Source organism: Camelus ferus, chromosome 8 (assembly GCF_009834535.1).
Source record: "Camelus ferus isolate YT-003-E chromosome 8, BCGSAC_Cfer_1.0, whole genome shotgun sequence".
Lineage (NCBI taxonomy): Eukaryota > Metazoa > Chordata > Mammalia > Artiodactyla > Camelidae > Camelus > Camelus ferus.
In genome coordinates this window covers 36887253-36913542 of record NC_045703.1, presented here as the reverse complement: position 1 = coordinate 36913542, position 26290 = coordinate 36887253, and the positions used below count along the sequence as shown (strand labels likewise).

The 26290-nt window shown below is 41.4% G+C and overlaps 1 protein-coding gene and 1 long non-coding RNA gene across 2 annotated transcripts in view; one reads left to right on the top strand and one right to left on the bottom strand.

The window, feature by feature from the left end:
• LOC116665356 overlaps positions 1 to 26290 on the bottom strand; it is an 82842-nt gene that overhangs the window by 17395 nt on the left and 39157 nt on the right. The window lies entirely within an intron of this gene.
• CEP85L (centrosomal protein 85 like) overlaps positions 14158 to 26290 on the top strand; it is a 217633-nt gene continuing 205500 nt past the window's right edge. The window contains exon 1 of the transcript XR_004321929.1: positions 14158 to 14411. The gene's annotated coding sequence lies outside the window, so the exon portion shown is untranslated. The remainder of the gene's footprint in view (positions 14412 to 26290) is intronic.

Below are 26290 nucleotides of genomic sequence, written 5' to 3'. Positions count from 1 at the left end.
TTAATCTTGCTTCTCCCTCATTTGTAGGTAGTACAGTCTTTAGGTGCCCTGTAAATTGCTGGGATTAAATAATCTTGAGGAAGTAGCTCCAAGAGAATTGTCTTACTTAAAAAGTAATTAATTAATTAAATTTTAAATTGATAGTCAGTTTACAATGTGTTTAGAATTGTCATACTTTTAAAGATCTGATTATAAATTAGATTTGGACTCAGTTGTTCTTAGAGGAAAACATGGCAAATGTTGTCATAATCCTCTGTCCAAGGCTGTACAAATGCTTTGATGTGGGGAGCCCTTCTTCATTTCCAGGGGAAAATTATCCATAGCAGTTTCAATTCTTTTAGGGATACCTAAAGCCAAACTCCAGGGATGGCTTTGTTTTTTCATTTGCTAAGAGAATGTTTTCAGAATGGGCAATCATTGAAACTGGAAAAGGATAGCATTGGAGCCAATTCAGAGATTGCAGAATATCCAGCACTGTAACTAGGCATTATAAAGCAAACATAGAGGGAAATATGTTTTAAACCAGTGTGTGACAGGTTGAAAGCATATATACCTTTTTAATTATAATCTCCCATTATGACTTACAGCTAACAATCAAACTGAACATGAGAATACTATGACTAGAATCTCAGCATTGTTTACATATAAGTTTCTGTTTGATCAGGCTTCTAGGTTACATAAAAAGTATGATCAAAATGTACATATTTTATAAGTTCAAAAACCATGGCAAACTCCAGTCTGTTTCTGTTTCTAAATAGGCATTTTTTAAATTCAAGAATGCAGAGGTCAAAGTGGTTGCTTCAAAATATAAGTACAAGTTATTGACTTCCTGTCTTTGTCATCTTCATCTTCACCACCACCACCATCATCATACCACCCACCAACAGGAAAGATTTGTAAACTGTCTACAGTGCTTAAGGCACTGAACTGGAAAAGGGAACTCGAAAGACCATAAGGCATAATCACTTCTTTCAAAGAGCTTAAGATCCATTTGGAGAGAGAAGACACAAGTTAACAGATAAGTACAGTATGTACAAGTAACAGGTAAAGTGTGTACAAGGCAGGAGCAGCTAGGTTACGCTACAGAAACAAATAACCCCCACATTTTGGAGGGATGTAACAATGGAGGTTATTTCTCACTCCTTCAACATGGTCATCACAGATTGTCTTGGGGGGTTAGCTCACTGCAGTCCCTGAGAAAGCCAGGCCAAATAGGGCTCCACACTGACTGACTTTCATGATCACTGAAGCAGGAGAAAGGGCAGGTGATGAATACCCTCTTGATGTTACAGGTATCATTTCTGCTCATTTGTCATTGTCTAAGTGAGTATATGTCCACCCCTAGCTTCAAGGGGGTGGGAGAGTGTGGTTCTAGCAATGTGCTAGGAGGGAACGATGCATAGCTGGTGGACAACACAAATGTCCACTACAAAATGTACATGTTAAGAGTCAAATAAGTTGTATGGACTGTGTCCACATGCTGTAGAAGTTTAGAGGAGGCAGTTAGCAATAAAATCTGGGATATTAATTTATTCACTCATCCTTTTATTCAATGTACACTTACAGAGCACTTCCTAGCACTAGGTACTCTCCTCAGTAATGATCATACAGCATTAAACAATACGGATAAAAATCCCTACTCTCCTAAAGATGACCATTTAGTAGAGGAAGACTTGAGCAAAGCCTTGAAGGATGAGTAGAATTGAGATAATTATATAAGGAAAAGCATTGTAAGCATAGGGAACAGAGTTTTTTTCACGTGAAACTAGAAAAGCATCAAGCACAAAAGATTATGCTGACTGAAATAAGCCAGTCACAAAAAGACAAATACTGTATGATCCCACTCGTACTAGATACCTAGAGTAGTTAAATTCACAGAGACAGAAAGTAGAAGGGTGGTTGCCAGAGCCTGGAGGTGGGGTGAGGGAAGAAAAGTTTACTGTTTAATGGTACAGAGTCGCAGTTTTGCCAGATGAGAAGAGTTCTGGAGGTGGATGGTTGTACAGCAGTGCAACTGTGCTTGATGCCACCAAACTGTAAACTTCAAAACGGTTACAGTGGTAAATTTTGTCATGTGTATTTTACCACAGTTAAAAATAAATTAAAAAAATAAACAAAAAACAACAAGAAGAAATTTTTAAACTTCTTTGTAAAATCAGCTGCCATTTTTTTCTTTAGTTCGAGGATCTCATCTTGGATTTTGCTCAGAGAGTAATTCCCTAATGTGATGCTTACACATTCCCCACTGTCCAAACCTTGATAGCATTGCCTGCTGCCACATTCCAAGAGTTCCTGTCCTAATTAACATTTCAGTCTAATAAGATTTTCTGGCTCCTAAAGTGTGATCTATCAATTGTTGACATATCTTGGGATCAGGCCAGGCATAACCCAGTTAACTGCAGTGGGACAGGCAGCCTGGGAGGGGCTGAGGGGAACAGGTGCCAAGATAAAGTGCAGTCGGCAGACGAGGTAGCAGGGCAGGAATGAGGAGAAGGGTGGTCCTTCATCACAAGGTTGCCGTGTGTCCCCATGGAATTCTGGCAGGTGGTGACATTCTAGGATACACCAAGAACTTAGATGGGCAGGGATGCTGGGGAAGGTTGTTAGCAGCTCGTGGTTAAGATTATTCCAAGAAGGGAGATTGACAAGAGCGAGGCAGAGCCTCAAGCTTCAAGTGGCTAGAGAATTCTAGCAGGTTGAAAATTTGGCCAGTTGCAAAGGCAAGAATCTCAGCACTCGGAATCCTAGTTATCAGATTTTGCCACAGAGGTGGATCCAAAAGGTGATTGAACCTAACTCCTAGAACGTGGAGCTAAAGTTTATGCACCTCCCTCCCCTGCTCCCTGCCCCTTGCATAAAATGAGGATTAGCTAGAGGCTGAACAGGACAAAGCTTAGGGCCATGAACACTGTGGACTAGCCAACTAGTCGACCAGGACTCATGCTAAAGTTGAATTGTCCATTCTAAAGATGTGGAGCAGTGGGGGTTGTTAGTCTTCTAGAGCTTCTCTAATGTAAGGATGCTATCAGGGAAGAATCTAGCATTCTGAAGATCACAAAGCATGTCAGAATTTGTAAACCCACAACACTAAGGATATTTTGAGGTAAAAGCAATCTAAGCTTTGTGTCTTGGCTGGACGGAAAAGTCTTGGCAAAATATCCATTCCTAGTTATCTCTCTGGTGTCATCTGTGCATGCCACACACTCCTAACTGACCTCATAGAGAGGAGACTCCTGAGTGGACAGTAAATGTTGGGCCTGGTGACTGGACTCACAATCAGAGCAGAATTCTATATAGTTAATATGTTATCATAATTTTATAACACACACACACAATCCATTTCAAGTCCAGAAGGGAATGTATGCAAAATCTTGGGCTTTACAGCAGAGAGAAAGCAGCTATAAACCAGCAGAGACATCCTCACATCGTCCTCCCAGAGCTGTGGTTAAGTGCCTGCTGTGAGTGGTGGAGCCAGAGTCTCTGAATGGGGCAGTGCTGGCATTATATTGAAGAGGAAACTAAGTTTGGAGCTTAACTCATTTTCTCAAGACCTCTAGTCCCCTCAGTGGCAGTCCTGAGGTAGAATCTAACGGTGAATTGGTGAAGGAGAATTAGTAGGTCAGGTCCAGCTGGTTAGGAGCTCACAGCAGCACTGATCACTGGGTTGTGAGAAGCCCTCCTCACACTGTCTGCTCTGGGACATGTCTGTTAGGGGGCCCTCCGGCTTAGCCAGCTTAGACCTTAAGGCACAGTGACTGCCTTTATTCTGAAAAAACAAAACAAAACAAAAACCAAACTACATTCCCACCAACAGTGTAGGAGGCCTCCCTTTTCTCCACACCCTCTCCAGCACTTATCATTTATGGACTTTTTGATGATGGCCATTCTGACTGGTGTGAAGTGATGCCTCATTGTAGTTTTGATTTACATTTCTCTGATAATCAAAAAGATACATGCACCCCAATGTTCATAGCAGCACTATATACAATAGCCAAGATGTGGAAGCAACCTAAATGTCCATTGACAGATGACTGGCTAAAGAAGTTGTGGTATATTTATACAATGGAACACTACTCAGTCATAAAAAATAATAAAATAATGCCATTTACAGCCCCATGGATGGACCTGGAGATTATCATTCTAAGTGAAGTAAGCCAGAAAGAGAAAGAAAAATACCATAAGATATCACTTATATGTGGAATCTAAAAAAAGACAAATGAACTTACTTACAAAACAGAAACAGACTCACAGACATAGAAAACAAACTTATGGTTACCAGTAGGGGAAGGGGGTGGGAAGGGATAAATTGGGAGTTCAAGATTTGCAGATACTAACTAATATGTATAAAATAGATAAACAACAAGTTCATACTGTATAGCACAGGGGAACTATATTCAATATCTTGTAGTAACTTATGGTGAAAATGAATATGAAAATGAATATATTTATGTTCATGTATGACTGACGCATTATGCTGTATGCCAGAAATTGACACAACATTGTAAACTGACTATACTTCAATAAAATATATATGTATACAAAGTCAAAAAAATTTAACTCAACAACAACCAAAAAATCAGGTAGATCAGGTAGAATTACAGTTTGCTGAGAAGTCGGAGGAAGAACCAGCCCTCCAGGCAACGCCCACTCCTCAGCATCACAGTCACCCACCCTGTCCCCCAGCTGCCAGGTCTCAGGGCTCTGCAGGTTGGCAGGCCACTGAACTGTCCGTTCTTCATTTCCCAGAGTGAGGACAAGTGTCAGGGCGAGCCTGGGAAGAATAAAGTGGGTATTTTAAATAAACCGTGGGCTCAGAAATGCTTTGACTCATAGGTGTTGTAATTGACCAAGGATAAATGGGTATCCATTTCTTACTGCTTCTGTAATATATTATCACAAATTTAGTGGCTTTAAATAACACACATTTATTATCTTAGGGTTCTGGAGGTCAGAAGTCTGAAATGGGTCTCCCTGGGCTAAAATCAAGCAGCTGGGAGGATTGTTTTCCTTTCTGAAGCATCTGTTTTCTTGTTTTCTCCAGCTTCTAGAAACTGCCCCAATCCTTGCCTTGTGACTCCCTTCCATCTACCAAGCCAACGGTGGCCGGTGGACTCTTTCTGGCTCGTTGTTTACTTTATCCATTAGAGCGTGTTAATCAAAGTTGTTTTAAGTGCTCAGTCTGATAATTCCAACATCCCTGTCATGTCTGTTTATGATGATTGCTCTGCCTCTTCAAATTGTGTCTTTTGTCTCTTAGTATGTCTTGTCATTTTCTTCTTGATGGCTGGACACGATGTCCTAAAAGGAACTGCTGTGAACAGGCCGTTAGGAGGGTGGTGGCGAGGTGCAGGGGAGGAGAAGCTGCCCACAGTCCTGTGACTGGCTCTCAGCTTTCCAGGGAGCCTGCGCCTCTGGACTGTGAACCCACAAGTGTTTCTCAGGTCCCTCCACCCCATCTTAGATGGGTTAGACGGAAAAGGGTGGCTGAGCGGGCTGGAGCTGGGTATTTCCTTTCTCTGCCCGGCAGGTTAGGCTCAGTGAACTAGTTTCTCCAGAGACCAGGCTTGCTGAGAAAGGAACGTTCTGGTTATTTTTAAATGGTTTCTTCCCCCCTCCCTCTGCTGGAAGTAAGAGAGGACTTTTCTCCAGTATTTACCATGGGAACCTGATTGAACTTCTGCAGATAAATCTCACAATATAGTGGGGACCCCATAAGACGGGGTCCTCCTGGAGGCTTTGACTCCCAGCACTGTCTGCGCTGAGCCTGCAGCAGCTCGTCGCTTGTAGTTCACGATAACCCCAGCGGGGGTTTCTGAGGTGCCTTCCCCTCCAGTCTCTGTTAGCGCGGCAGAAATGCCCCGCACTTGCCTGCCTGTCTCTCTAATCTTGCAGGCAGCGGCTTGCCCTGTGTCCTCCTCTCTCTTATGAGTCCAAGAAGAATTGCTGATTTTTCAGTCTGTCAGCCTTTGACTTGTTAAGATGGAGAGGCAACTGCCAAGCTCCTCACAGCAGAGCCGGAAACCAGAAGTCATGGAGCCTTTCCTCTGTGACATCACTCTGACAGTCCTGCCTCCCTCTTCCACTTGTAAGGACCCTTGTGATGACACTGGGCCTGGCCAGACAGTCCACATATTCTCCCCATTATGAGATCAGCTGACTAGCAGCCTAATTTCATCTGCAACCTTAATTTCCCCTCGCCACGTAACATAAACATACTCACAGGTGCCAGGGACAAGACACAGGCATCTTCGAGGGGCCATTATTCTGCCCACCACCAGATCCTTCCTCAGAACTTTTTTGGGGAGAGAAGGGAGGGAAGTGGAAAACACTAGGTCACCATGAAGAGAGGAAGCAGGGAACCTCAAAGCATCTGGAAAATTATCCCCATTTACTGACCCCGAGATGGCTCCACAATGTACCTTAAAGACTGCTGTCCTCTGTCCTTGTCTCTCAGGTTACTTCAGGAGAATTTTCATTTCTTCTGTTTGAGGAGGAATGGATTTCTCATTATATACAGATAGTGTGTGTTTCAGAAAGTGAAGGAGCAGGCCTCTTCCCAGGGCGGTGGACAGTGCTCCTAAGTCTCAGCCCATGAATGGCAGTAATGACAGTTATGGGTCCTGAGATCAGTTTAGTGGGTGAGGAACAGCGGAGAGTGGGGAAGGCTAAGGGGTGGGAGACAGAGAGTAAAAAAGGAAGGAAGGGGAAAATGAAGACAAAAATTAAATAGACTGGAACAGAAAATAACAGGGTGCCTCGCGTGTTCTAAAGATAAAAATTACTCTGCTCCCCTCTGGATGTAGGCGCTGGCTTGCGGTGTCAGTGTGTTTCCCAGAGCAGCAGGCTGACCTTAGTGGCTCTCGGGCAGCCACAGATGTTTGCGTGTTTCTCCCAACCCCTCCTGAGAAAAGTGCATTACCTGCTTATCTGTGCAGAAGCTTCAGAAGGACTTGAGGGGCCCGAGGAGGCAAAAAGGATGGCAACGTGGAGAAAGGAGATCAGAACAGAAGAGGAAGAGATGGGAGTTCAAAGGGAAAGAGAGAAAGTGACATGAAATCGTGAAGATTCATCCTGTTGGATTAGGAACAAAAAGAGTAGATTCAGACAAGAAATCAGCCAGGAAGATAAGCATGGACTCAAATGCTTTCCTGGGTGAAAGAACAAAGGAGAGAAAACCCCAGAACCAAAACCAAAACACCCTGCGCTCAGGGCACCCCCCTCTTGCAGCCCTCCCTGGTGCTCGCAGGGGAAGCCTGTGCCCCGCGGCCGGCCGTCTGGGCCTGCTCTGTCGCAGCCCGGTGACCTCCAGCTGTCCCTGTAGGTAGAAATCCAAGTGGGAGGAAGTGGAAATGACAGGGGACATGGTCTGAGTGATGGTCAGGGAGGTGGAATGACATTGCAGCTGCAGTCGGCGGCACGCAGCCCCCAAGGCGGGTTTTTGTTTAATGCCTGCTGAGGACTCAATGCCTTGACTATCCCAGACTCAGGGGCAACAGCTATTAAATGCAGCATAATTAAGTGCAGACCAGGTACTATTAACCGTGTTACACAGAGGAGGAAACTGGGTCTCAGGGGGTCCAAGAAGTTGTGCTCCTGCAGTAAGTGGTGGGGCTGTGACTCCAGCCATAGGGCTCTTTCCAACACAGCTCAACTGCCCTTCAGGAGCAAATTTTCGAGAGGCTGCCCCATGCCTGTCACACATGGGAACTGTGCTAGCCATTTATGCCTCCAGCCTACATGCCCTCACCCCCAACCAGGTCTCTTCTCTGAAGTTTGGACCAGTGGATCTTCGGGGGGGGGGGTTACTTTAGTGGGAGAGTGGGAAGCCTAGAACTTGTCTTTCTTGTTTCATCAGGGCTCCTGAACAGGCACAGTGGATAGGTGAAGGTAGTCCTCTCTTCCCAAGTTTAAAATGGCATTTAGGGTCTCCTTCTAGAAACTGAATGCTTAAAAAGAACAGAAAATACTATCGTCAGTTCATTCCTATACAAAAATTTACAAACACCTGGTTAAGGATTAGATTCACATCCATTTTATGTTCCCCTGATGTAAACACAGGGCCAGTCTGCCAGTCACTGTGTTCCTCCTGGTTATCTTTTCCAATTCTTTTTCTCTATGTGTCCTCAAGCACCCAGTCCTGCCTGCGAGCTCAGACAGCACACAGAAGATTCTAACTGAGAGTGGCAGTGGGCCTGACATGAAAGCTCTGGAAAAGACAGCCACTTCCCGTGAGGACTCTGGAGTCCTGCTCACCTGCCAGGTGAAAGGTCTTTAAGGAAGCAGTGTCTAGAGAGGCGAGGGCTGGGACAGGGGCATGCAGACCTCTGGAAGGGCCCAGTGACATGAGGACTTCTGTGCACTCTCACCTGTCATCTCCCTCCCATGTGGCAGGCTGGTCAGTATGCATAATTAGACCAGGTGCCATGAACCTCGTTACACAGAGGAGGAAACTGGGTATCAGGGAGTCCAAAAAATTGCACAGGATCAGGAAGTGGTGGGGCTGTGACTCCAGCCATAGGTAAGAAACGGATGTCACCTTGCTCCCACTTGAGGAAACATCAGATTAAGTAAAATTAAGCAGAAGTCTTTCCTTTAGGATTTAGGGAGTTTAATAAACAAACAGGTGTTACGAGTCTCCCAAAGAGAAGCATGGTATGAAGTTGGGGTTGGGGTCCAGATTCTGCAGGTCCTGAAGCTCTTTCTGGCGGCCCTTTTGAGAAAAGGAACCACTAGATGTGGATGAGAGATTAGGAGTCTTGTTACACAGAAGTGGGAGGTGGGTCTCAGAGCAGCCCGGGGAACTGTAGTCCACGGGACACAAAATCATGAGTGTGTGTTAGGTGAAGGGCTTTGGATGGAACCCACACAAATGAAGCCTGTGCCCCCTTAGCTCCTGGTCAATCCATTCTGTGTTCCAAATTTTCTGAACATTTTTCACCACTTTTTTTTTGTGTGTGGGGGGGGGTGGTGAGCAGTACCCAAGAGACAGGCCATGGTTTGAAAAACAGTCTCCAGGAACTCTGACCGAGTCTGAATGTGAAGTCCATGGGGTCTTGGGCGGCTAGCCTGGGTCTGCTGGGAAGGCGTCTGGGGAGGCGCTGCCATCCCACCCAAGTCTCCTTCTAGCTCTGCTTTCCTGATCCACCCAGCAAAGCAGTGGCCCCTGTGCTGAGACTTCTCTAACACATAGTGGTAAAGAAAGAAAAGTCGCCTGCAGCTCGATGGCGGCTTCAAAGGATTTGCTATTTTTGTGGCTGTTTGATTAATCCTGGATACTATGGGTGGGAGGGGATCGCTTCTAAAGAGAATGACCCAACACCCTGGGATGCAGTAGACTCTGCAGAAAAGACTAGGGACAGTTCCTTTCATTTTGCTTGTTTTTAAAATGCTGCTCACTTCTAATTCATGTCACGTGAGTCCCCGTCCGATAACTGTCAAGGAGGAGCTTGGGCTGTGACTTTAAGCAAACACTGCTGATGTACTTCTGATGACATTAACAGTGCCACTCTCTCTGGCATGTTAACTCATTGGAGTTGATTAGGCTGTTACTGAAAGCTCAAGTTAGCATGTGTATATATTTCTAGCTGTAATTTGGTCTGATACCAATACACATAGCAATAAAACCTGAATTAAATGTGAGATGACTGGCCTAAAACCAGAGCACAAAGGGTTTAGATTAGCTCTGATGACTTACCCAGGTGGACAGTTGCTAAGCACTGACACAGGTTATTAAGGGAAGTTGTGGAATCTGTTTGCCTGGAGGTTCTTAACGTAAAACAGTGTCTATTCTATAGAAGGAGCTTCCAGGATCCTGCCGGCAGGAAGAGAGCTTACTTAGTTTGGCTGTCAAGTTCTTCTAACCAAAATCACAGGTACTCTGCTCAAGGTATCCATTGAGGGGTCTTACACCCAGGTGGCATTTTGATTCCTTAATGCCTCGTGTGCTGATGCTCTTTCTGTTAGGAGAGTTAGACGTTCCATTCCGGGTCAGACTAGCCGAGTGTGAACTCATTACCAACAGCTCGCTCTCATAACACTATGGTGGCTTTACTCTATAAAGTAAGGCAATTATGACTGTTGTTGTTGCTACTATTATACTAATAACTGTTATCACCACCTATCATTTTTGAACGCTCACTGTATGTTAGGCCCTGTGCTAGCTCATTACACTCATTACCTCCTGTTCCTCCCAAATTAACATTTTAAGATGAGTGTTATGATATCCACTTCATAGATGTTTAAACTGAGTCTTGGAGGGGCTAATAACCTGTTGATCATACAGCAGGGTTCAGACCCAGCTCTGTCTCACTCTAAAGCCTGTTTTTTGTATCGCAAGGTGTGGCTGATGTACCTAAAAGCACATCAGAGCGGAGTGTTGCTCTCTGAGCAGTCTCTGTGGCAGCCACACTCTTCTGCCAGTGCTCAGCAGATGCTGGCTTCCCTTTGGACTTACCTTCATTACCAGACACCTCAGAGGTTCATAGAGAATGACAGATTCCCCATCCAGCCCTGACATTTTAAATGAGATGAGAAAGACCTTCCTGTCTATCACCTCTTTCATACATAGGGGTTCTCATTAAGATAATAAAAGGTCTGCCACTAAAAATGTTTGCCAATGTAATACATTCTTTTGAAAATTCTCAGAATTCTTTGAAAATCCATTGAGCACTTGTCTTGAAGTTGGGGGCAGGGAGAAACACCTGAGGATTGTTCAGAACCAAACCTGGTGAGTTAGTAGAATTATCAGTCCAGTTATAAATAACAAGATATGAATGATAAAATGACGATGTCAATTTTCTCATGTGATATTTGTGACATAGACACTGATTGTGTATACCCTGTGTTTCCATCACAACCAACTGCGGCCCCCAACACTGACATCCATCTCAGAGTCCACACAGCGACCTAGAAACATCTTACCTATTCACTGACCAGTGTCCCAGAGAGGGCCAACATGATGCCCTAGAGGAAATGCATTAATCTAGCAGCTGGTGACGTTGGAGCAAGACAGATGGTGGAGGCGATGATGTTGTGTGAATTGTTTCCCCTCTCAGCAAGATTGCCAAAAATGCGCTCCTTTGCTATTTTTTTCTGTTGAGGAGGGGGTGGAAGGAAAGACTCTTTCACTGGTGCCTGTAACAGATACATTTTCCTTAAATAAGGTGTAGGTCAGTGACAGGGATAAATACTTCTTGTGCATATTCTAAATGGGAAAAAAAACTTTTAGCCTTATGATGAAAAAACGGCATAATATTCTTTTGCTAAGAATTCAGAAATTATTATATCTAGAGTTTTGATTTTTTTTTCCTGGTAGACTTTGGGTTATGTATTGATTATTTGTCACCTACAGTTAGATGCAGCCAAAATCAGGCTTATTTTCTGTCCCTGTTCTCCTCACAAACCCTTATCAGGTCTGAAGTTCCCCGTTGTCATCAATGGCTCCGTTCTTCTGTCAGCCTCCGATGTTCCTAACTTTGTCTGTCCTTTCCCTTCTACTTTTCTGTCCAGGGAATTACCAGTTCTGTAAGTCCTTTCTCTGCAGGGCTTCTTGAAGCCCTATGCTCTACCCATTCCCACAGGGATAGGCTGGTTCAGACCAGAGCACTGTATCTAGACAATGGGGATAGTTTTTAATCTCTGGAACCCTTAGTTCCCTCCTGTACAAACCACCCTGTTCAGCAGCAAGCATGCTTTTCACCATTTGCCTGACAGAAGTAAATTAGTTACGCACCTAGTATTCTATCACCTTATTGCTCACTCATTGTCTTGAGGCCTTTTCTGTGCCCATCAAACCCTTTACAGTCCCTTACTTCAATCACTGTCCACCTCTGAGGCATCCACAGACCATTCAGCCTGGCACTTTCCACCAAGTGATGCCACTTCATCCCTTCCTGATGGTGTTCAAGATTGTCCTTTGTCACGATGTTTTCCCAGAGAATATGCAATTTCCATGTTTTCATTCCTACCACTTTCTTCAACATCCTCTTATCCCTTAGGCACTGATCTATACAGTACAACTAAAGGTTGAAATTAAAAATTTACGTGCCATTGTGTTTGTAATTCTACCCTCTCCATAAATTGTTCAAGCTTCTTTTGTGCGAGAATCGGTCTCCATTTTTGATGCTGCACTTGGGCCTCGGGCGGTCCCTGTTCACAAGACAGGTTTCCATTGGTCCCATTTCAGCCCAGGATGATCTTTAAAATCCCGCATTTTCCTTACTGACTTTGAAGTCACAAAGTCCTTCCCCTGCTCTGTACCCAAACTTCTCTGGCTGAATTTAATCAACGCACTGGAAAACTTTGTAAAGAGTTTCCTTTATAAGGAAATCATTGAGTCTCAAAGCTGAATTTAAAAATAATTATTTCTTTATTCCAAAACTTATTTATTTAATGTTGTGTGGCAAAGAAAGATTTGAGATTTTTAGAAAGCAATTTCTGTCTACAAACAAGTTGTTAAATAATCAACCCAAAGTTAAGATGCCTACTAAGCTATTCAGCTAGGATATGTTTATTTTTTAAGTACCAGGATTTGTTAGGTAGATTCATATATATCAACTTATTTTACCCTCACAATGATTCTCTGAGATTTTATTATTCCCACCTTATAGACAATGAAACCCAAGCTCAGTGCAGTTAAGTTCCGAGTTCGAGCTCACCAAATTACAAATGGTACAACAGAATTGCTACTTCGGTTTCTTGCCACCTAAACCCGGCACTCTTTCCTAATCCCGAGCTGCTCTGTGCCAAGGGCCTCTGGTTAGCACTGAGCCTCTTCATGAGAAAGAGGCCAAGGACCATGCAGCATGGTTGACAACAGTGTAGGCCAACAGACCCACGGGGAATGTGCCATGCTGGTTAGACATCCCAGTCCCATGTGCATTTGGAAATGTTTCTGGGCATTATTTCGGTTCTGTTGTCTCGTCTGTTTATTGATACTTTAGTGCTGTACTCTTAATCATGGAAGCTTTACATTTCAGTATCTGATAGGGCTCATTACATTTCCCTCCCAGATTCTTCTTCTTGCTTTATTTATTTATTTTTGTTGACGTATAGTCAGTTTACAGTGTGTCAATTTCTGGTGTGCAGCGTAATGTTTCAGTCATACATATAATACGTATATTTGCTTCCATACTCTTTTTCATTATAGGTTACTACAAGATAGTTCCCTGTGTTATGCAGAAGAAACTTGTTGTTTATCTATTCTTCCTGCTTTAGACTCAGCTTATCTAGTTCAAAACATCATTCTGAAGTTTTTTGGGTTTTATGTCAGATTTATAAAGCCAGGGAGAGCTGATATTTCGGTAATATTTTGTGTCTGTGTAACACAGAATATAGCAGGTTTTCCCATCTGTTCCAGTGTTCCTTTGTGTCTCTTTTGTTCCCTAGTACTAGGGTCTTTTGTGTTTTCACTAGATCACAAAGATAAATCTATCACTTTTTAAACAGCCTCCCTCTTAGTTCATTCTGTGTTTCCATATTGCTTTCTTTTCCTCTTTCTCTCTCTTTCTTTCACACAGCACACGAGGACAGACATACTAACTTCTTCATCTGTGGAGTGAGTCATCACGGGCATTGGAAAGAAATTGAACAAAAAGGTCCAGGACCTTCTGTGACAGGTGCACAGTAAGGTGTTCTTTCTCCCTAGAAGCGCATGGCAATAGCTGTCACAAGCTTCTTGGTGGAGGGACTTCTATCTCCTTCGTTCATTGCAGTTTTCCAAGTGCCTAGAACTGTACTCATTCACAATTCTATTTGTTGGCTGGCTGCATGAAAGATCCAGTACATGCCTCCTTAAATCCCACTGGAACAAGGCCCTTGGTTTATGTTTTCTGGCAGGTGAAACTCACTCTGGGTATTTCGTTGTAGAAAGTGTGTTGAGAAGAGAAGCAGGGTATAGAGGATAATTATCTTCCTGTGTATGCTCTACTGACCTATTTCTCCATTAGAGTATTAATAATAAATGCCCAAGGCTCTATTGAAAATAAACAACCTTATTCCTTTTTGCTTCTTAATAGCCAAAGCCCTGAAATTCACATTTGTACAACGATGGCTCTAAAATGCATCCTGACAGATGGATACTTCTTGAGCTGTCATAAGGCGATGAAGAAAATCCAGTTAAATGTGTGGGTTAAGTCGGCAGTGAGCAATCATCATTGTGAACCGTGTTATGAACCAAGGCTCCAGGTCTCTTCATTGTTACCGTGCTTCCTGGCAGCGTGGGATGGAAAGCGTGTGCAGGAAACACAGTCACACTGTGGTTTCACACGGGAGCTCAGGTTGCCTCTCATGAATATGCACGACGAGCCTTGATCTCACTCTGGCTACTCCGAGTTTTCTTGAGCTTCACTTAACCCCCACAAACTCATTTCCTGCCTATGATTCGAAGATGTTCCTTGAGGAGGTTTGAAAAAGTGAGTTGTTTCTCCAATTGTGGAGCATTTTGCTTTCTTTCTCTTCAAGATGACAAACTGCACCCTGATTTATTTTTCTTCACTGTGTCATTTGCTAGTCTTAGTTTATAAATAATATTTCTACATCTTACTCAGGGGCAGATGGGAAAGTTCAAGGAAACACCCTCTGGAAAGAGGGAAAGTCTGGATTTGCACGTCGGTGCCTTTGCTGGATCCCCCGATAAGCAGCGCTGCCATGAGGAAGTAAACAGATGGCAAAGGGTCCCAACAAAGCATCATTTAGAGTGGGCTTTCTTTGTTTTAGAAGTGACTGCTATTCTGCTCTTACTGTGAACTCTGTGTCCTCCTGCGAATGTAAAAACCAAGCTGGAAACACTTTCCTGATATTCATAAAACAGGTCACCAGATCTAAAGGTACTTGGCCAGTTGGGAGCTCACACACACTTGCTAATCATCATTGCGTGTTGTCTTTGTGCGAGGAAATGGGGGTGGGGAAGGGCTCTGGTGCCTCTGAAGCCAAGGGGCAGCGCTCCAGGAACCCACGCAGTGCACAGCACGTGCTGGGAAATGCCAGCCTGTGTCGCTCCTCAACTTGGCATAGAGGCTCAACTCCTGTTTGACAAAATTTATAAAGCAGACAGGGAGTAGTAGGGATTGTTTCCTCTGCACACACAGTGAAGGGTGAGAAATGGGCATGTGTAGGTTGCTATGCAGTTGTTTTGCTGTTGATGTGGGAGCCATGCCAAGCAGCACTTAGACCCTGGGAACATTTTCATTATTCCATGGAGGTCCCAGCCTTTCCATCCGAACCCTCGCTAATGTCTTTTCCTTTAATGACAATTATTAGGGAGAAAATATACCTTCTTTCTAGATGTGCTGCTGAGCCTGACGACCTCTTCCTGAAATCTGTTACTGACATTATCTTGGTTGTCACAGATTACGAGTTTCTAAAGAACTGTCTGTTTTGTTTGTTTGTTTTTAATGTTAGACATTCTTTTCTTATGGAACGTTCATACTTCAAAAATTGCTCAACACTGTTTTGGCATTTAAAGTTCATGATTTAAGAGCTGATGATTTTGCCTCGTGGTTAAATGGTGAAATAGCAGGGTGAAAGTGAGGTTAACAGGACGTAGAACTCCAATTTGACTGGAGTCTTTCCTTCTGAAAAATGGTGAAAGAAAAGGAAGGAAGGAACGATGGAAGTAAGGAGAGAGGGAAGGGAAAGAAAAAGGGAGGAAATCTATTCAAGGAACAGTTCTGAATAGGTAAGATTATTGACTTAATCTAAGTTTAGCTGAGTGAAATCTTTTTTCTTCAATGGTTTTTTAGTTTAAAAAAAGTAAAAAATTACCTTCACATTTTTAATACTTATTCTAATTTCACATTTTTTTCTTCCAGTGTTATTGGGATATAATTGACAAACAGTGCTGTATAAGTTTAAGGTGTACAGCGTAGTGATTTGACTTACCTACATCATGAAATGATCATCACAATAAATTTAGTGAACAATTATCATCTCATATAGATAAAATAAAAGAAAAAAATTTTTCCCTTGTGATGAGAACTCTTAGGGTTTATTTAACAACGTTCATATAAAACATACAGCAGTGTTAATTATATTTATCATGTGGCACATTTCATCCATACCACTTATTTATCTTATAACTGGAAGTTTGTACCTTTTGACCACCTTCATCCAATTTCCCATTCCCTTACCCCACCGCACCCCACATCTGCTAACCACCAATCTCATCTCTTTTTCTCTATGAGTTTGTTTGTTTGGTTGGTTTTAAAGTATAACTGATCCACAACATCATCTTAGTTCCTGGTGCACAACGTAGTGATTTAATATTTCTATCCATTACAGAATGATCACCACTGAACTAAACCTTTCTTCATGCGCTTCCCAGTTCTGTCTTTGTTGGTTCAGCAAACACCTTTTCAAGAATGTACTCTGTACCAGGGATAGAACAAAACAGCATTTTTGGCTACCACTAAATCATAGATGCTTTTGATTCTATTCCCCAACAGTAAATCGTTTTTTTCATTGTGCACCTCATATTCTGTCTCCCCTGCCATTAGAAAAATTACCTGTGACTTTTATTAACATGATTTTGTTTCACGGCCAGTTTAGGCTTATGTTTCCCTGTGCAGTTATCTTTACTCTGTTCAGCTGTCCTTGACCACACAACTTAATCCAAGTCCTCAGAAACATGCTGTACATTACCAAGTCACGCAAGCGTGCTTTCCAGCGAGTCTGTGCAGCCCTCCACCTCGGGCCTGAATTGCTTCCTCAGCACCTCTCGTGAACGCCAGTTGCTTGTGCACTTCTCTGTCTCCCCCAGAGGCTGCGAGAACCTTGAGGGCAGGGCTTGTGTCTTGTTCTTTTCTGAAGTGGTGGCAATACAGTCAGCACTTAACCAGTATTTGCAGAAAGAAATGAATGTTGTCCAGAACATCTTTGTAATATCTTCTGACCTTCTGGCCTTTTCTTTTTATGGGATTGGATTCTAAGAGTGAGTTTTTTGTCAAAGTCTATATGTATTTTTAGTTTTTTTTAAACATTTTTTATTGATTTATAATCATTTTACAATGTTGTGTCAAATTCCAGTGTTCAGCACAATTTTTCAGTCATACACGGACATATACACACTCATTGTCATATTTTTAGTTTTAATAGATGTTGCTATATTGCTTTCTAGGAAAAGTTAAGGCAACTTTCTCCCGTATTTCCACCAATAATAAATTTTACTGGTCTTTTAGATGTTTGCCAGTTTAATAGCTATAAAGTGATATACCACTGTTTAATTTTTATCTTCCTGGCTATTAATTAGTTTGAGTATTTTTATATATATTTGTTGGTCATTTAGATTTGCTATTCTATGAATTAACTTTTTATATACTTTGTCCATTTTGACACACGAAAGTTTGTATTTGCTTCAAGATACATAAAAACAAAAAATATAAAGAAAGCCCTTTTAACCTAAAATTCCAATTCTAGGTTGCATACTATGGAAACACTTAGCTATGTAAATAAAAATATATGCAAAATATCCCACTGGAATACCCCCCAATTCTAGGTTGCATACTATGGAAACACTTAGCTATGTAAATAAAAATATATGCAAAGTATCCCATTGGAATATTGTTTGTAGTAATAAAAGATTAAGTTTAATGAAAAGAAAGTAATTTAATGACTTGTGGTACTTCACTATTATGAAAGAGTGAGGAATTAAAGAATGAGGTAAATCTACATGTACTGCATAAAAGGAATTCAACATATTGTTGAATGAAATAAGCAAGCTGTTAAAGATGTATTGCATAGTTCTGTCCAAAATCACATATGTACATATGCACATTGTGGAAGAAACTGACTGTCCTTAATCTTAGGAACTATCAGAAGCTATATATTGGACTGAGGCTGCAACAGGCAGATAGCAATTGTAAAAGCTAGATCACATTCCAAAAGATGCATTGAGTTTTCACAATGTAGGAAATATATGACTGTTCAAGCTAGGAAAAAAGAAAAAAAAAAACCCAAAAACTCAATGAGTCAGTTCCATGGGGGTTCAATTAGTTATGAAGTGACTAACAAGAAGTATGATTTATTGTCTATCAATCCTATATTGCCATATGTTATGACTTTCTATATTTATTTAGAACCTGTTTCCCAAACCCTGATATCAATAGCTAAAGTTAGCTTACACTTCAGATGTGTAAATGCTGTGTTTGTAGTGAAAACATGTAATAGAGATCTTATCTATTTTTACAGATCGTCTCTATTGTGTTTCCTAACTTAGATATAATTTGTGATAAAAGTGTATTAACAAAGTTTAATGTTACTTGAGATCATTGCCGTAGCCTGATGAGTCAGCAAGGGGGCTCTTTGTTTTGTTCCTTGGATCATTAATATTCTCTGTTATTGAGCTTTCTTTTTTTTCTTTTTTGGCGGGGAGGGAGTATTTAGGTTCATTTATTTATTATTTATTTAATGGACGTGCTGGGGATTGAACCCAGGACCTTGTGCATGCTAAGCACGCACTCTACCACTGAGCTATACACTTCCTATTATCGAGCTTTCTTATCAGCTTATAGAAAGCTTAAGTTTAGGTCCAAGTGATATGCTTCATAGGCAATAAAATTTATTCCTATTTAATGGAAGATACTCCTTTCTAATCTTTACATTGTTCCCCTCTTAAGAAGATAATTGAACTATGCAGTTTCCACAACTTAGGTGTGTATGCATATGCCTGCAAACATCTTTTTGTATGTAAACATATAAAAGCAAGACCTGTCTGGACATACACCATGCTCTTAACAGAGCGGAGACAGGGAGTGGGAAAGGGGGAGGAAGGATGTTGGAGAGTTCACTCATATTCTGAGTACTTCTATAATGTTCAAACTTTTAACAAGTGGAAATATTTTCACTCTTTTCTACTTGAATAATGTTAAAAAGTGAAAAGAGAAAATAGCTAGTAATTAGCAAAAATTAATATTTTATATGTCTCAGAACAATATATAAGGAGATTACAACTTTTTGGAGTATGAGGATGCCCTTTAATTGTTAATAATTTTTGGACAATCATACCATAGTAGTTGTACTTTTAGTATCTGTTTAGGAAAGAAATAACTATCAAAAGGCACTTCAAATCCATTAATACTTTTTAATCTAAATTCTCTTGTCCATAAGGCTTCTCTCTAGTCTCTCAGCTCCCTTGCCTGTCATCAGCGTGGTAAAACCCCAACCTTGGATGATTTCATCTTTGTGTTTTCCCTATCTGCACACACACTACTGACTCTTCTGGCCAAATAACACAACTCAGCCACAGGTGCTATGCCAACTCTGTGCCATTCAGCACTGGTCCCTCAAAGCTGCCCAGCTCTCCTCCTTTGTCTCCCTAGCCCTCTTCTCTTCCTCCTCTCTTTACTTGTCATAGTAAATATTTCACCCATTCACCATTCTTCTTAAACGTTAGTCTCCAAATAATTTACTTCTCTGGAAGTGTTTTGGTTTCAGTCTTCCAGGCTAGATTTTAAGCTTTTTGAGGATTGAGACCTTGCCTGTCTTGCACAAAATTATTTCTTAGAACCCAGCATACTGCTAGAGTGGGCATTTAATAAATATTTAAGGAGTAAGGGAATGAATGAATGAATAATGGTTTATAACAGGCAGATGATGAGGGTTGCTGTGCAGCTTTGAGGGACCAGTGCTTGGTGACATGGGGTTGAAATAACACCCATGGCAGAGGTATGTTATTTCTCCAGGAGACCTCAACAGCATGGGTGTAGACAGAGAAAAAGTGAAGATGAACTCATGCAAGATTGGGGATTTGCTAGGCTAATGGAGAGCAAGGGAGTTACAATACTAGAGAACGTGGTGAGAGTGGTGGATCATGGGATCTCTGCTGGTAGGGAAAAGCAGCTAAATGAGGCTGGACAAGGAGGAGATTATGGTTGGAGAGAAAAATTCTTACCTAAATGTTTCGGAGGTGAAGCAATCCCAGGCCATGAGGTTGAGGGTGTGGCTAAGGTTGTAGGTGACTGTATGAAGAGAGGGATCATTAGCTTTGAGAGGTTAAGAAAAATGAGAGACCTCAGAGAACTGAATGTATCATCATGTAGCTGTTCTGGGTGGAGGGTGAGATTGTTTATTGGGAAGAGTGTCACAGTTTCCAATCACAGGAGGGACTGTGGGACTGTGGGACCGTGGATCACATTGACAAGGTGTGATGGAAGGGGATAAAGGAATTAAACATGTAGAGATATGAAGAAAAGAAATTAATACAACATAGATGGTGTTGACTGATATCTCCAGTTGGAGAGAAGAGGGTTAAAAGAGAAGCGAACACAGAAAACACACTTATGGTTACCAAAGGGGAAAGGTGGGGTGGGGGGGTGGTGATAAATTAGGAGTTTGGGATTAGCAGATACAAACAAATCTATGCAAAATAGATAAACAGCAAGGTCCTACTGTATAGCACAGGAAACTATATTCAACAGCTTGTAATAACCTATAATGAAAAAGAATATGAAAAAGTATATATCTGTATAACTGAATCACTATGCTGTACACCAGAAACTAACACATTGTAAATCAACTATATTTCAATTTAAAAATAAGAGAGAGAAGTGAACATTGAAGGATAGTAAAATTTTTTTGCATAACTTTCAGCTGTTTAAAGTAAGCAGTCCATAAATTTAAAAATTTCAGGAAGTTCAAATATATGTTTCATTAGCTGAGATTACCCTAATATAAAAACTAAAATGATGTTAAAATTTTCTGAACCTTTCAGAAGATTTAACATCCCCAAAGGGCTCAACTCTAGAAGGAAAATCGTAGTAGGCTGCCAATTCCAGCTCTGGTCAGGCATTCTTAGAATACCTTGGAGTGGATTTTAGTCTCATAGGGATTCTACTTTCAGAATATCAACCGATGGGTCCTGACAAACAAGGCTCTTGAAAATTTTCTCTGCTGAAATGCTCAGGCTGCAAATCAGGATAGTGATGGCAATACTTAAGCTTCATTTCTGGTACTTTGACTGTTGATGGACTTGGATTTTAATACAAAGAAACTACTGTTCGTTCTCTCCAGATTACGAAACTAAAACAATCCCCTTGTCAGAGTGTGTGTGCTCTATGACTAAATTTAAGGCAATCGATGGAGTATATATTCCACACGGAGAGCAGTGTGTGAGGGGCAGGGACACACAGCGAGTGAAGGGCTGTGGTACTTAGAGACAAAGCAGCCCCGATGCCCCCCAGTTAGCTCAGTGCTGACTGTGGTCAAAGAGCTGAGAGCAACAACGTGGGGCAGGGTTTATTAGGGAAGGCTTCCCAGGCATTGCATAAATGCACAAGGAGAGAGAAAGAATTCACACCAGGCAGGGAAATTATTTATGGCATTGCAAGGGTGAAAAGAGTTTTTTCAAGGTCCTGTTATCTCTATGACTCTGTCCTAGTGTTTGGACATATGGAGTTGCCAGAAGACTTGGAATTTCTTAAGAACAGGATGAGAAGGGCTAATGACACAACTCCAGCCATGTCTTTGTTGCAAATGTCATGTCAGATCGATATCTGGAAAAGGACTGAGATTTTGAAAACTGCATAATGAGTTCCTGTGTTGTTTTTAACCTTTATTGTGTGCACACCATATTCAACATGCCATTAGCAGCATCCTCAAAACTCAACAAGATAAAGGTCTGTAGGAGGGACTTGCTAGCTATCTTGACCCTTAATGAAAAGCACTTAAACCCTGGATTTGATTCAGGGGTCTGGGCAAAAGCCCTTGATGAGGCCAAGCTGTGCTTTGTAACTAAACTTTAAACATTTTCTCTTATTTGTTCCTTTAGCAGAAATTATATCCCTTCCTCCTGTCTATAAATTGTCTAAGCTCAAAGGGATGTTTTGTGCTGTTTTAGTGTTATCTCACAGCCTGGGGCAAATTATCATAAAACAAGAAGCCAAACTCTAATAAGAAGAGGCAGGGTGTGGCAGAGTGTGCATCTCCTGGGTATGAGGAGAAGACAGAAGCACCCTTCATGTTCTTTGAGAGCCCATTTGACCCATGCACTTACAAAAGCAGCAGAAGAAATGAGCAGAGAGTAGAAAAGGGTGTGTGTGGGTGTTGTTGCTTAGCAACAGGGAAGCTTCTGGCTGGTGTTCTGAACTGAACAAAGGAAAGCAGCTGGGACGGCATGAATAAATGAATGTGGAAAAAAAGAAAAGGAGGAAAGCAGATGTGCTGGTGAGGGAGGGTTAAGAGGAGAATGAAAATAAAACGGTAAGGTTAAGCATAAGAATGGATGTGGTAGGTACTTAAAAACCAGAAGACTATGAATAAGAATCACTTGGAAAAAAAAGTAACTAAAGGAAAGGTGAAAATAGCTGGAAAGATAAGAAAACTTCTGCGGTGGAAGCAGCGGGGCAACTGGTGGGATAAAATTCCTCAATGTGGTGAACTCTCAGCTTACAATGTGACTCTTTCCTGGTGTTTGAGGTCACACCAGGGTGGACTTGATGCAAAGTTCCTGCAACGGAGTCCAAACCACCAGAGTCTGATTAGGCCACTCGGAAAATGAGCCAGGAGGTAGGGTGGATCCAGGGATGTTTTTTTGTAACATTTTCTAATAGGTATGAACCCTTAGAATGACCTGAAGATAACTTTGAGGTTTTGAGAACCACTACATCAGGCTGGACCCAAAAGGGAAGCCTCAAGAAAGCTGGATACAATTTAGATCAGGCTGGAAAATTCCTAACTCCATCTTTGATTCCTCCACACAGCGCATTACAGTGTCACAGCACAGATTAGGTCTTTACTATGATATTTACTGGGGTAGATACGCCGTGATGTTTTCCCAGGGTCTTGGTCATAGCAGTTACATGACCTCTTGTACGCATGGGTGTTATGTTTCTGTTACATTTATGTTACACAACAGGTACACTTCTCTCCTATGTTTGTCTGTTAACGGGGCAGCCAGGCTTCCTAGCCTATCCTTCACATTTTTTGGTCATTTACATGTGTTAGTAAAAATATTATGAGCATTTCCTCCCAATATATTTGTACTTTTATTCATAAACTATAAACATATATTATCAAACGATACATGGGCCATTAGAATATGAAATACATATTAAAAAAGATGAGATAAATATAAAATTAAATATATATTTTAAATTCTATTTAATTGTTTGGTTTATGAATGGAACCTTCTCCTTTCACGTCTTCACCTTCATTGCCCCACCCATCCTAAAGCTTTCTGTTACCAAAGTAAGTTGCAAGATGTTATGGACTGAATTGTGTTTCCCCCAAATTCACATGTTGAAGCCTTGACCCCCAATGTGACTTAATGTGACTTAAAGACAGGGCCTTTAAGGAAGTAATTAAGGTGAAATGAGATCACGAGGGTTGGGCCCGCATCCAATAGGACTAGTGCCTTTGTAAGAAGAGGAAAATACACTAGGAGATGTGCAAAACAGAGAAAAGGCCTCCATGAGGGGGCGGCCAGAAACCAACCCTACAAACACCTTGACCTTGGACTTCCAGCCTCCAGAAATAAAATAAATTTCTGTGAGTTAAGCCAACCCATCTATGGCACCCTTAGCTGACTGATACACAGGCCAGCCCAGATTTAAGGGGTAGAAAATTGAACATCTCTTGATGAAAGGAGCTGTAAACAATTTTGTGACCATTTTTAATCCACCACAACTGGAAAATGTCTGCTTGTTTTGGCAAGTGTAGGTGTTATCAAGAGGTATAGTTAAAGAAATGGACAAACTACTCCCCACTCCTCCATACACACTTATTTCATTTAAACTACTGTGTAATGGAAATTGCATTAACATTTTTTATCTAGGTAAATAATAGGTAGTTATTTAGTAGGCCTATGTCGAATTAGGAACTATAAAGTGATATCAAAGGTGTAGAATTTTCATTAGAAAGTAAAAGCTCTATTATGCCACAGCAGAGCTATCTACAGAGTAAATACAAAGAAAAGAAGAAAAGAAAGAAAGAAAGGAAAAGAAAAAGAAAAGAAAAAAAGAGCATTTATTTCCAAGATTGAGCCTTAGTCTTGAACACTATTTTATGTTTATTCTTCTCTGACTACTGGGTGAAAGAAAACATTTCTCATCTTCAGTGGCTGTTGAACCATATCAGTAGACATTATCCCATATGGACATGTCCCCTTCCTCCTTCCTAATGGAAACCAATTTTATTCAGGTATTCAGCCTATCCTCATGTACAGGGATAAACTGATTAGGTTGAGCCATCATGTTAATTCCTTTCCCCTTCCTAATGACTGGTTCAAGAACCCAGTCTTGAGAGCTGTTCTGTACATGCCATCTCCATGGTGACTGTTATTCATGCAGAGAATGAAAATCACTCTGAATATGAGAATTTGTATTCTATGACTTTGAAATGGATTGTCTCTCCTACTCAACATAAACAAAGAAGTATTATGGTCTGACAGCCACCTTAATAACCACAAGGGATGCCCACCTAAGGACAAAGCAATCACAGAGGTTCCTTAAATTCACCTTTCCTCTAGAATTCTTATCATGTATGTAATAAGCATCTGACTCCTTACACCAGCTTCACATAGGTAGCCAAAAGAACACTTCCTGTCTGATGATGCTGTTTTCATCTAGCCTGACGGGTACTCAGTGATCTCACATAAGAGAGTAGATGGAATGATTTTACAAGGCAAGTCAATTCTCACACTCCACTTCCACCAAATCACCAAACCTACAAGCAGCCCCAGATATCCATATGCCTTAAGAAATCTCTTATAAAGCCAAATCCAGGAACAGAAGACGTACTCGCCCAAAGAATAGAAAGACTGCTAATTTATGTTGGCACAATATGGAGAATATATGTGGAAATGGATTCTGAGAGTACTAGACCAAGGAAGTACTAGACACAATTACAGATCAGATAGAATTTATCAATAGAGAGGTGCAGTTATCAGAGACCCTGTATTTAATGCACTAACTCAAATGAAAGTTGTCTAAATTATTTGCTAAATTATCTCTTGGGCTGTGCACAACAGTAGCCCATTTTAAATGAACCTGAGATGCTAGAAATTTCTTGTTATAGGGAAAGAAGTCCAAAAGTTTATGGAGATATAAATATTGGGGTAGATTTTTACATGTGAACCACCCACCTATCCCTTAACTGTCTCCTTTCTCTAGGAAAGGAAGAAATGCCCCTCAAATATTTCCAATACTGTGGGCTTGAGAATTGCATAGGTATAGGCAAGACCCAGCTTCTTAGAAAGCACTTTGTGGTTTTTCTTCATATGCTGGGGTGAGAAGAGAATACTCTGTGGTTGAAAAGGGCTGCTGATTTCAATAGGGATGCCAAGATGGGTGAGGGCAAGTAGGGGCACTTAACTGCTAAGGTCAAGATGGGCGTGCTGACTGTAATAACAGTGGTAGGATTGACATGGTGTTCAAAATGACACGACCCTCAAAAATCTCTGCAAGTCTTTTATATAATGACAGAGTTACAGAGATCAAAATAGATGGCAGCCTACTAGGGTTCTAATTCATTTGTATAATGGAAAATAATCCAAGCCTAGTGGTTGGTTGTAGCTCTGGTGCTGTGTTCTTGAATGCAGTAGTTCTGGTGGTGGCCTTCTGACACCAGCCTTTCTAGCCTTTCCAGTAATTTTTGTAAGTACTGAATTCCCTGTCTTAAAACTCTTTCTACATAAAGTACCTAGAGTGGTCCTGTGCACTAAACGAGAACTGATGCATTCCAATGGGACCCTGAACCCCTTGCCATGATTATTTTCCCAGTTTCTTGGGTATATTATTAAGATACATGACTTTAGAAAGTGGGAGAATTCCTGCACTGACTCCTGACCTGTTGAGTGGAGACTAATGAAGTTATCATGATAGGAATGGCTTAGTGAAAGCTCAGAAGAAACCTCCTAGCCAAAACAAACAAACCAACCCACCAAAAACTCTCATTTTTAAAAACTCCATCCCTGGGGAAATCACAGAGATGAGGCCACTGTATTACCTATTACACTCCCACTTTTGGCCAGTGCAAAACATAGGTGAATGTTGAGAATCAGAGTATTACTGTAGGCTAAGTCAACCGGTAATTCCAAGTACACATGATCTTCCAAATGTAGTTGCTTTATTGCTGCAAATCAACATATATTGTATGACTGAGGCTTTTATTTGGATGATCCTTTTTCTCTGTTCCAACAGAGAACATCAGAGATAGTTTGATTTCACCTAAAATGACAGAAACATATTTTCAACTCCAGGTTATTTTAGTTCTCTATTCTCCGTGCTGTAAATTAGTCTATAAGAACTAGGTTGTCTCACCATCCCCAGGGCTAAATTGGCGATAATATACTGATGAGCTC